A 12,728-nucleotide genomic window follows, 5' to 3' on the forward strand; every position below is an offset into this window, starting at 1 on the left:
TTCCCAGATTGAACCCTAAGGTGTGGGCTTTTGGGGGACACATACCCTCGGCCTTGTGCACTTCTCGCTCTATGGAAAAAGGGCAAGGCTGGAGCAGGGCCACATTTCAAAGCACAGCACCCAGGTCATGGGCCACAGGGATGCAGAAATATGGAAGCACTAAACCCAGGGTAAGATGACAGAAGGTACCTGAAGAAAGGTAACTATTTTAAATTGAGTAGTAAGGGATGGCATTTCCAAGGTAGCTGTTGAGCTGTGACATGAACGATACAAAGACTCTTCCAGACAGGGGCTAGGATGAAAGCCCTGAATCAAGAAAGCCTGGTGTGTCCTGGAACAGCAAAACTGTGAACTGAAGATGCCCAGGAACAGTGCTCAGAGGCAAGACCAGAGAGAAGGCAACATCCAGGCAGTGATGGCCCCACAGGCTTCCAGGTGTGAGGACGAGCTATGGAAGAGTTTGAATAAAAGAATGAAACTAAGAAAGATTTTAAAAACACTACTCTGGCTGCTCTGCGGATATTGGACAGTGAAAGAGTTGTGTGCAGACCTCTCCATGTGCCCCACACCCACTCTCCATGCTTCGCTTCCTGCTCTTTCTCAGCCAGGCTCTCCCCTTCTGACAGATGATCCTGCAGGGAGAGAGTGTTTATTCCTGTCTCCTTCCCTATGCAGTCACCTTGGGCTGTTTGCGTCCTCACGCTAAAAGTCACTGCTCTTCTCAGGGTGTCCTCCTCACAACTCCCTCCATTTGCTGACAGTAACCACTCCTTTCCCTCATGATTCTGTATGGCAGATCTCTGTCGGTTCCAACCCATTTTGCTGCATTGTCTCTGAGGTCCCCCTCATCCTATAAAAGGTCCCCAAACTCTCCTCAAATTATCCTAATTTAAGGGGATCCTCTGTTTCATCTTTGGGATGCCCTACTATACAGAATTAGCTCACTCTATTCTCTTTAGAACCCTCACCACATTTCAATGACTAAGGCTTTATGTCTGGTTTCTTCTTCTCTTTTAGGATGAGTTCTGTCCTAAGAGGCTCTTCAGCAATACCTTCAAATCGACGTCCTCCAAACTGGCCCTGGTAGGCTTTCAGAAAACAGTTTAGATGTGCCCTCATCCCAGCAGTGGTCAGAATAAGGCTGTGACTTAAGTCGAAATCCCACTATTAACAAGTCTATGTGAAATCTGGCCGATGATGTAAAGTTGATCATGAGGAAGCATCTTTCACTAAGGCAATGTGTCCTAAGACATGTGGGAATCTACACAGTAACACGCAGCTCCTTTTCTGCATTACACACAAAGAAACCCCCTCGCTCCTGATTGGCGGGGTTTATGCAATTTGTTTTGCTTTTCCACTAATGTAAAGAATCTGTGAATTTAACTCACATTTTAAAAAAATCAATGAACACTAAATGTATTAACATTACAGTCATTTACATGGATAATAATTTTATTATAAATTATCAATATATATTAAAAAACACACTTTTTTAAATTCTGAAAGTACATTTTGGAATGAATGTAAATGAAACATTTTATATTATTTTAACCTTCTAATTTCTTTATCATGGTTAAGCTCCTGTGTTCTACATCATCATTGTATCTGTTCATGAATTATCGACAAAGTTCATTGAAAAACTAAGTTTGCTTTGTACTAGGTTCGCAAATGACCTATTTCTGGTTCATTATTATTTCTATTTGCAAAATGTCTATATTTCTTTTGTGAGAAGTGACCTGTTTGTAGTATTAAAGTCTTTCTTTTAAATTTTTTATTTGTATTTATTTTATTGTTAAAACACTTCATTATGAAATATTTTTAAATATTTTAAATATTTTTAAATATTATAAATCGAGAGAATGTTATAATAAATCCCAACATACTAATCACCTATATTAATAATTCACATTTAGCCCCTTTAGGATCCCCTGTTATAAATAGTTGATAAAGTATTTAAAATAAATCTCAGACATCATACTTACCTTTAACTACTTTAGTATGCATCTTTTTAAAAATGACATTTAATTATATAACCAAAATACTATTATTACTTCACAATTAAGGTAATTCCTTAATTACCATCTAATACTCAATCCATATTCAAATTTCTCTCACTGGCCCCAAAATATCTGCTTATGTTTGGTTTGTTTAAATCAGGATCCAACACTCCACACACTGTGTTTGGTTAAGTTTTGTATTAAAAGCTCTTATAAGAAAATTTATTGTTACTTCTCTCTCTTCTTCAAATATGTAAAGATATTTGACCTTTTATAATAATGATTTCATCTACTGTGAAGGAAATAAATCTGTATGTCGCTAAAGCCTTTTAAGGTCAATAGGTGCCTGAACTTAGTTTAGCAATTCTGGAGAACACATTCACATGACCCGCGAGGTTCTCAATAGCCTCACAAGCATTGCCTTACAGTCTATTTTTGGAAACACATCTGTCTGCTGCCACTATAGTACATTACTCTCTCCACAAAAATGTGGAATTTTCTTGTTCAAAAGAGAACAGTCATTTTTAGAGCCATAATTTTTCCACTTGTCTGGCAAAATCTGTAGGAAATGCTTCATACAGTTACAAAGCTATACCTGCGGGGCTACCTAGAAAGTGGAGCCACTGAGCAGGGAAATAAACCAGCCCTAAGCCAGCATTTTTTGTGAAAACCTAAACTCCTACGAGCTCCCATGAAGGCGCTCTCCTTGGAGAAAGATTTTGTAGGTTATTGTTTTCCTTCCATCTTACAGACCTGGGAAACAGGGCAACCAGTGGGGTAGGGATCTATAGAAGTGTTCAACGAGGCCCTTAGGAGGTTAAGAAGCATAGTTCAAAGGAGCTATTCTGAACCTTCTAGTGAAACAGAGTCTTTTCACTTCCCCAAGGAGGAAAATAATACTTAATTTACAACGGCTACTGTTAACTGATTCCAAACAAGATTAGTTTGCCACTTTCCCTTAGAACTTTCACTACTGTAGTTGTCTGCCTTGGTATTAACTTGACTAAAACAAACAAACAATCTGTTGTTTTGTTTTTTAACAAATATATCAATGCTTGTCATTGACAAGAGCATTGTCCTGACTGAACATTCCAATGAGGCTGAGGGTTGGAGAGAGAGGTTGGGGACAGGGTGGACCTGCATCTCTGGTAGTGTGAAGCAAAGACACTAGACTTTGCAGATTGGAAATTACAGGGACAGCCAACTGAAGCCTTTCTTCACTTGGCTGGGCAAGAAGTGTAAGCCCTAATGTCCCAAGGCATTCACTGTGTGTACTAAATTTACTTCTCTCCTAGGCATCTAGAGCAGGCTAGTTATGTACCAACCTTGGGAGAAATAAGGAAAGAATCATTTGTAACATGTTCTACATTCTGTCCTTCAGAGGAGGAATCTGGGTTGATGAAACTCTCTAAAGCATCAGGTTAGAAGGAGTGGGCAGAGCACCAAACAGAGGCCCTAAATCAATGTCTCTAACTGAGAGCAGGTAAGATGCTTAGTCTTTCCAGGTCTGTAACCTCACAGGAAGGAAGTGTATGATGAAAAATCTGTGACCTGGACAGGGAGGAACATCCCGAGAGCTGTTACGCAGGGGATGGAGCTGGTTTTGAAACTCCCCTTCAAAGCCAGCACACATATTTCAGTGGTAACATCCCAGCATATTAGGGACTCTTCTTTTGGAATTGCCTTCACTCCCATGAGACAAGGAAGTCTAGTTTATTTTCACTCCTAGCACAATTTTAAACAAATCAATATTTTTCAGCTCTTTCACTCATTTTACCTCCAAACCTAACTACAGATGACTTTAGCTGTTTTTGAAAATCAAGCCCATCTTCTAGGCTTTGTAACTGACAGGCTGTGTGACCTTAGTCATGCCACCTGTCTCGGATGCCAATTGATCTAAAGCAAAGTGATTGGATTAAATGATCTCTTAGATCTCCTCCAGCTTGAAAATCCCAGGACTAGGTAATGAATGAAGACCTGCCATCATTGAGAATGTTCACAAGAGTGCATTACAGGCTCTGAAGGGAAAAATTTAGAAACATTACAGTAATCAGTGCATTTTCTTCTATGATGACAATTTTGAAAACAACAGAGACCATTCATTTAATGGTGGTCCCACTGAGAAGATGCTAGGTGTTGGTTTCCATGTCATGGGTTGGTAATATTCAGATGAGCAAGGAAAGTTTTCTACCATCTTCAACAATGCTAACAACAAGAATAGCTACCTTTTGCTGAGTTCCTTCGATATGCCCATCACTTTACAAATTTCTTAAGGAGATCACAGTCCAGGAGGGAGACAGACAGTCAAACCAATGGATTATAATGAACTGTGTTAATGATAGCTAACATTTACTGAATTACTATGTGAAGACTTTACATGAATTACTTCATTTAATTTTGACATTAATCCTATGAAGTAGTTCTATTATTAGTGACATTTCGTAGGTAAGGAATCTGAGGCATAGGGAAGTTATGTAATTTGCCCAAGATCACACAGCTAGTACGTATGTACATATAAAAGTGGTTGCCCCCCTGGGGTGGCTCCATAGTGTAGTGGTTAGCATATTTGCTTTGCACGCAGAAGGTCCTGGGTTTGTGCCCCAGGTGGAGCCATGGACCATACCCTGGGTACAATAGGCTCTGGGTTCACCGGGCCCCGGGTGCTTGCTGTGAGCACGTGGGGGGAGATGCTTTGCCTTCAGAGATCCAGTTCTTGAGGGGAGATTGCGACATCAGTAGGTCAGGGGTGGAAGGGTGGGGTGGGGAATTAAAGCGGGGGGTAGGGGGGGGGCGGGAAAAAGCAGTTGCCCCTGAGGAGTAGGATAGGAGGGAGAAAAGGATAGACACACTTTCTGATATTTGATTTGTGAGGGCACTCTAGAATATACAGGCCACAAGCCAAGAAACAGGCAAAAGTCCTTGCAGAGAGAAAGGGGTTAGAGCACTAGAGTATCCAAAGTAACCCATGGAAAATGAAGATGAGTACAGCACCAAAGGCAGGCCTTTCAACCCCAGACTTTCTCTTGAGCCCTTCATCCTCTTTCCATCTCATTGAGTGACTGTGCTGAGACCTCCTATTTCTGGGACAGAACATTTTGTTTATGACCCATAAGTGACAAGGCAGTTTAAGAGGCTCTCCATCCACCACTCCCATATTTTCCAGACCGTTTCTTTATGTGTCATTAACTATGCTTCTTCACCATACCCACATACTTCCTCCCTTTTTGCTCCCGCCTCTGACAACCAACATTTGTAGAGTGTACAGAAGGCGTAGAACAGCTCTGACTGGATCCCCTCCACACCTGTCCCAGGAGCTCGTCCTTCCTATGTAGACTGCTTCCTGTGAATGATTAGATGTGGTTAACATCTATAAAGGAAATAGTAGGCAGTTATCATAGGGAAAGGAATCTGACTGGATGATTTCATGCATAAAGGTGATATGGAGATATAATCTATTTTCTGCCAGATTAAAAAAAATACCCTTTTTGGTGGAACCACAGCAGCGAAATAAGTGTGATGGGAATGGGGAGGTTAACTACCACACTCAGCACACACATGGCCTAAAGAAATCCAAGTTTCATCCACAACCTCCCTTTCTCCTCAGGGCCCTTGACCCCATATCCCTTCATTTTATGACTCTAGTCCTCATCTTCCTCTTCCACTTTGCTGGCCACCCGCTCTCCCCTGCACACTCATCTCTTCTGTCCAGTTGACTCAGCTTTTTCTTCAGTGTGTTAACACTTTCAGTTCCTCTGTCTCTATCACTACTACTCCGCTCCCTTCAACACACACACACACACACACACACACGCACACACACACATGCGCACGCACGCACACATACATTCTGACTTTAAATGGACCTAAGGTTACCTAAAAGACAAGGTATCACTTGCTGCTCTCTTTGGTTAGCTGCTACTGGGAAGTGGAACAAGGCCACACACAAAGGTGTTGAAGTTGGCCATTTTTCATTATGTGTACAAAACTCATATAGAGATAGAGAACAGTGAGTTAAACATGCAGAGAGAGATGAAAGACCACAGGGCTAAAAGGAAACAAGGCAGTAATTTGAATTATCAGCTTTCCAGATTCTGGCTACCACCCTTCGTAAGTACCTATGGTACTTACCTTCCCCAAAGAAATGTGTTCTTCCAACAAACTTCACTTTGCTTCCATCAGCTTGAATCCATCTGTTTCTTGCAACTCAGTCATTCCTGATTAAGATATTCTCTTTCCCTGCTTGTCAACTACCCTTGAGCCATTAGGATCCAGCACAAACATTCTCTCCAGTGTGAAGTCTTCCTCAAGATGGAAATTGCGGCTTCCCACCAAATTGGTTCACACAACCGTGGGAGTGTGGCACACTTTAGATAGCATGTACCTGTTCTCCCTTTGCCCAGGAACCCCTTGAGGGAAGAGACAATATCTGTTTCTAAATCCCCAGCAATTTCCAGAGTACCTCATGTGTGAACTGCTCAATAAACAACTGATAAACAAATAGATTCATTAGTAGATGAATGTGGGAGCTTTTCCACTTCCTATCAGTGATCTCTGTAGAACTGAAACAAATGTGCTCTGGTTTCCCTATACTTACTCGCACAACTTGCAGTCTTCATAGCTGGGTATGTTCCTTAAAAAAAACCTGCTTATCTTTCATTTTGGGCTTCTTCTTGCCTTGTTTTATTTTGGTTTTTGCTAGTTGCAAATCATTCCATGAGCTAATACTCAAGAACTAAGACTATACAACAGCCAAGGATAGTCCCTCTGCCCTCACATTGTGGACTGTAGGCGGTGTGATTAGGTGGCCTCAGCAAGCTATTCCTAAATGCCAGTCCAGGAAAGGGCTATTCCAGAATCAGCCCAGCCTAGATCTCCTGTATCTGTTCGAGAGAAGACTCAGGAGTCTCTACTTCAGTGGGCTCCAAAGAATGGACAACCAGGTTTGGGACCCCCTGGCTAAGTCATTGTACTCATGAGGGTGGTTTATGGGTCTGTACATTGGGCATGTTGCACCCTGTTTAGATCAGCCATTGGTCCTGCTTAGAAGAAGACAGAACAAGTGGGCTCTACCCACTTTTGATGTAGACAGAGACTTCCATCCTGTGATGTCTCCCCAATCTTCTCTTCCTCACCATTTTCCCTGCTCAACCTCCACTTCAGGTGTTCTTCAATTCTAGCTTGGACAATCCATTTACAGATCATTTCCAGTGTCCGATTTCTCCTGGGGCCACCCCTTTCCGTACACTTTGCCCGATTAGCTTCCTAAAGCACAACATTTCGTTGTTCTTTATTGCCTCCATGCTGGTCCCACTGATCCCTCCACATAGACTGCACTTTCATAAATATTCATATCAAATTTCTATCATTTCTTCAGTAACAATGGTAGCAGCAGTAACTACCATTTGCTGAATATCTCTTATGGATGTGGCAGTCACCAATCCAGGCATTCTATATACATTATCTCATGTAATTCTCAAAACAACCCTGTATTTCCATACCCACTTTCCATACAAAGGACCTGAAGCTTGAATATCCAAAGTAAACACATCAACTAAGTTACAGAGGTAGAAAATAAACCACGGTTGGGCTGACACCAACATCAACCTTTCCTTCTATGCCACTATGAGCCCGATGTTCTCTACAAATACTGCCCCCTGCATCCTAGATCACTGTCATAAAAAGAATCATTTTCTCTTTTATCTCCCATGGTATTCTGTGGAAGTTACATTTTGCATTAAACTGTAAGGCATAATAGTAACAGACTATTATTTATACTGCTTACTTTTTGTGCCAGAAAAACATAGATGAGTCAGAGCAAATCCGTTGTCACACTTCAGGAAACCACTCAAATGTATGCTCCAATTTGTCTGTGCGTTCAAATCCCAAGGTCACCACATCCCAAATATGTGACCTTGAACAAGTTACCTAAATTTCTCTTTATTTTTTATTGAGCAGTATAATGAAGGATAATAATTATGTGTGCCTCATAGGTTTACTGTGAGGATTAAATAATAGAAATGTGCTTGGTAGGTAATAAATGTTTGATAAATGTTTGCTACTACTAACTATTGTAAAATATGTGTTATTATGGTAGATGTCTACTCACTACTCATTGAGTACTTCTATACTCCAAATGTATAGGGGGTTTCCCCTCACCAAGCAGTCCTCCAATTTTGGGGGAGCACCAACTGGATGTCCTACAATTCAATTCAATTCCGATATACTCCACCTGGAGTTAGCTTTAGATCCCACAGGTAAGGGGTTTAGTCCTGCAGAACTGCCCCCTCCCCCACTTCAGACACCAATTACAAGTCAAGGTTGTCACTGTATGCTCTCCTGCCCCAGTCCTCCGTATTATAATTTGCTAGAACTCAGGAAAACATTTACTTACTAGATCTCTGGTTGATTTATGAAAGGATATGCATAAGGAAAGATATGCGAAGCTTCCATGCCCTCTCCAGTCACACCCCTTCCCAGTACCTCCACGAGTTCACCAACCTGGAAGCTCCCCAAACCCAATCCTTAAAAACATTTTTTTAATGGAGTTTTTATTGTGTAGGCATGACTGATTAAGTCATTGGCTACTGGCGATTGATTCAACCTCCAGCCTCTTGAGGTAAGGGTGGTGGGCAATGGGGCTGAAAGTTCCAGTCCTCTAATCACATGGTTGGTTTCCCTGGCAACTAGCTCCTGTCCTGTAGTTATCTAGGAGCTTTCCAACAATCACCTTGTTCTGGAGCTATTTCAGGAATGAAGGACAAAAACTAAATATTTTAACAAAAGATGCTCTTATGCTCCAATCACTTAGATAATTATAAGAGTTCCAGGAGCTATGAGCCGGGAACCATGGATGGACACCGGAATATATCTTTCTTATTTATGACAACATCACACCCTCTTTGGGGAAGAATTACTTTTACTTTACCCTTATCATGTGTCAAATTCTGCATTGATGCTAGGCTTGATCATGTGACTTGCTTTGTCCTATGAAATTTGAGAAGCGATATATGTCATTTCTGAGCTAAAGCTTGAAGAGACATTGTATGGTCTGCTACCTTCTTTTTTCCTTCTGCCATAAATCTGGCTTTGTCCCAGGTAAGGGCTGTTTCATCAGCCTGGGACTCAGAATGAAAATGATAGGAGCAGAGCTGTGATGGACAACCAGTTTGTGATGAACAAGTCATGTGAGTGAGACATGAAGCCTTGTTTTTATAAGCCATCGAGATTCGGAGGTTGTTAGTCACCATGCTGTAATTTAGCCTAGGCTGATGGATACAGTCGTTAAAGTAGATTTATGGAAAGCCTCTTATTTAAGTATTCGCCTGCTCCATCATTACTCTTTGATCCTCTGTAGACTTAAGCCATTAGTGGTTTTTACATCAGCCTAGCAGTCCCCTTCCCACTGAAATAGCTCTGGAACTTTGTCTTATAGAAATTAGATGATTCCTGTGCCCCTGGGAAGTTTGTTATCACGTATGTGCCCATTCTTCAGAACCCATGGCATTTCTAGTTTCTAAAATAAAGCCCTATCGACATTCTTTCCTAACAAAAAGAGTATTCGTAGAGTGTATAGACTGGGGCATGTCTAGTGACTAGTGAGCACAGCAGCTGAATTAGCTGCTTAAGCTGATCTTTGGAGATTGTAGAGATGGTTGAAAAGAATGTCTGGGGCAGGCTGTGCTGTCAGGGAGCTTCGACTACTCCAAGCCTTTCCATAGCTCAGCCAGAGCTCTTCTCAGGCCAGGACAACTCTCTGATGAGCTTTTGCTTCTATGTAGCAGGCCCACAACCTCAACAAGCTGCCTTGCTGCACCCTGAGCTTGTTTCTCCTCTGCCTCTGGAGTGGGACACTGTCTAGCTCCCAGAACTTTGCTTGCTGTAGCTCAAGAAAAGCACACACATCCTTTTATTAGCCTTTTTTACTGCTTACTTCAATTAAATAGGCAGGAATAAGGAAAAAACAAAAACAAAAACAAAACAACGAACCAAGTATGGGTGAATTTAGAAAGTTCCAGATTCTTCTTAAGAAGTCCACCCAGTTAAAACCCCTGGTCTACAGTCTACAACTCTTTCTTGGATGACCACTTGGATTTCTACTTGCCAAATTTCTGATGTTGGGGTTCCCACAACCTCCCCTAGAGCCCTTTGGGAACTTCTCTCTAGGCAATGACTCTGGGAAGGCCCTCATCCCATCTTTTCCCAGCAAACTGGCTTGAAGAGCCAATTATGACAGGACAACTGGGTCCCTTTGTGGCCTTAATTGGGTAATTGCACTTTGTAGGGGCTGAGAATGCTGATGGCCTTGGGATATTGTGGGCTTTTCCTTTACGAATTATATTAAGGATACTATACTCTTCATTTCATACTGTGCGATACCTCAGACATTTAAGGAATACAGTAGGGTCATATCTACTGAATAATGTTGAAAAATCTAGGCTCACTGAAGAGAGTCCTGGATCAATAAATAACAGTGATAGTGATGATAATGATATCAACAATACCGACACCCGATACTTACTTTACCCTTAACATGTGTCAGATTCTGGTCTAAGTGTGCCTGGTATAGCCAAATAATTACCATCATTAGCACCATTTTAGAGGTCAGGAAGTAAAAGTAGATATCAGATAAGTGACTTAAACGATGTCGTGCAGCCTGCAAGTAGCAGAGCTAGAATTTGAACGCAGGGTGTGTGACTCCAAGGTACATGCTTTGGCTCCTTGCACTATGCTGCCTTTCATTCTTCATGTTTGTCATCTAGGTACCCAACTCGAAATACTCCCTATTGGAAGGGACTCATTGGTGGAGGGTGATGTCAGCAATATTTTGTGTGATTTGACATTCTCTGTGCTGACGAAACATAATAGCTACTGTTCATTGAACATCTTCTTGTCTTCTCAGTCACACTAGCACTTTTCCCAGGTTAGTTCTATCCCCACTGTAGAATCTAGGATCAGGAACGCAGCTCAGTCTTGATAGACCAGAACCTGGAAGGTTTTCAGAAACCAGTTCTCTCTTTCCTGTTTCCTGTGCAACTGTTTCATGATTATTTCACCTTCCTGTGACTATGAAACATACAGTCATTCCACAGCCCTCAGGTTGACTGTTGGAGGTGCCAGACCCCATTCACAATGCTGTGATGAGAATTTCTTAAGTATCAGCTCATTTTGTCCTCATCACAAGCCTATGAAGCAGGTACTTTTATTAACAACAATCCCCATCATCCCATTTTACAAATAAGAAAATTGAGGCCCAGAAGAGTTAATACAGATTATCTAGCTCAGAAAGGGGAGGCTCGGGATTCAAATCAGACAGTCTGATTCCAAGGGTCACATCCTCTGAATCCCAAGCCCGGGTTTCCAGGGGGAAGAAGCTAAGAGGTTCAGCATGTGGCAGGAATAGCCTTCAGGGTCCAATGAACTAAAACAGGCAGGTGGGGCTATTCGTATAAACATGGCAGCTGAAGCCTAGGAGCCAGGGCTGGGGTGTAGGGAGAGAGGGAACAGCAGTTCAGAAGAAGTGGAACATTGCATAACAGGCATTTACTCAAAAAGAAGTTACTACATCCTATGCAGTTTGAGTTCAGATTCCACATTTACTCCTGCACTGATTGAAGACCAGGGAAGTTAACCTGCTTGTTCCAGCTACACATAAGTGTGACAAGATTCAGACTCAGCCCATCTGATTCTTAAGCCTTACTTTATTATGACACACTTTCAGAAGAGGATGGCTAGGACAGTTGAGAGAATGCATTATGTGGCAGATTGTACTTTCCAAAAATGGCTGTAACAAATATCTCCCACCCCATATAAGATAAAATATTAACTTTGATATTCCCCCATTGAGATCACGGGACTACATACAGTCCCTTGGACTTCGGAGAGCTCATGCGGCTATGGCAGAAGTGACATTACAGGACCTCTATAGTCATAAAAGATGATAGTTTGCTATGGTACTCTTGACATGCTTACTCTTGGAATGTAGTCACCATAATGTGAGTGGCCCCAAGCCTACCTTTGGAGAAAGACCATGTGGAGAAACCTGGAACTTACATACAGAAAGAGAAATGCCTGGCTTGCTCCAGATATTCCAGCCCCCTATGGTTCCAGCTCCCGCTACCATCTCACTGCAGCCTCATGATAGAAACAGAGCTAGAACTGCCCAGATAAGCCCTCAAATTGTTTTAAGCTGCTAAGTTTTGGGAGGATATGTTATACGACAGCAGTAACCAGAACAGTATATTCTGAGGAACAGAGCTCTTCAAAAGGACATTAGAGCCATCTTCGAATAACTAGAGTGCTGTCATATTTAAGAAGAGTTTGGCTTGGAGTGTGAAGCTCTAGGCGGCATCGACATTTGGGACTATTACAGGGAAGCAAATCTGATTTTTCGTGGATGTCTCCTCTAACTGTAGAACCTTGGAACAGAGTCACATAACAGTGAGCACTCTGCCATCAGACATATTTAAGCAGATGAATGACCACTTTGGGAGACGTAGCAGGGTCCAGAAGATCCCAAAGGCACTTTTCAACTCTAAAAAGATATAATTCCAAATGCATTAATGCGAAAACCATTTTGAAGGAGAAACATTTGGTAAACCCTCCTTAGAAAAGGTAAGGATTAATCTGGGCTTTCAAAGTTGGAAAGGGCTGGGAAAAGTGAAAAGCAGAAGGAGGGGATAACTCAGCTAAGAACAATCAGTGGAAACTGTTTATTTAGCCAGCAATACCCAA

General features: G+C 41.8%; 1 non-coding gene across 1 annotated transcript; it reads left to right on the forward strand.

The window, feature by feature from the left end:
- The first annotated feature begins 4,536 nt into the window (after nucleotides 1-4,536).
- Nucleotides 4,537-4,610, forward strand: TRNAA-UGC. Its single transcript has one exon. It is a non-coding gene; the product is annotated as a tRNA-Ala (tRNA).
- Nucleotides 4,611-12,728: the final 8,118 nt, after the last annotated feature.

Source organism: Rousettus aegyptiacus, unplaced genomic scaffold (assembly GCF_014176215.1).
Source record: "Rousettus aegyptiacus isolate mRouAeg1 unplaced genomic scaffold, mRouAeg1.p scaffold_m13_p_1, whole genome shotgun sequence".
NCBI classification, from domain to species: domain Eukaryota; kingdom Metazoa; phylum Chordata; class Mammalia; order Chiroptera; family Pteropodidae; genus Rousettus; species Rousettus aegyptiacus.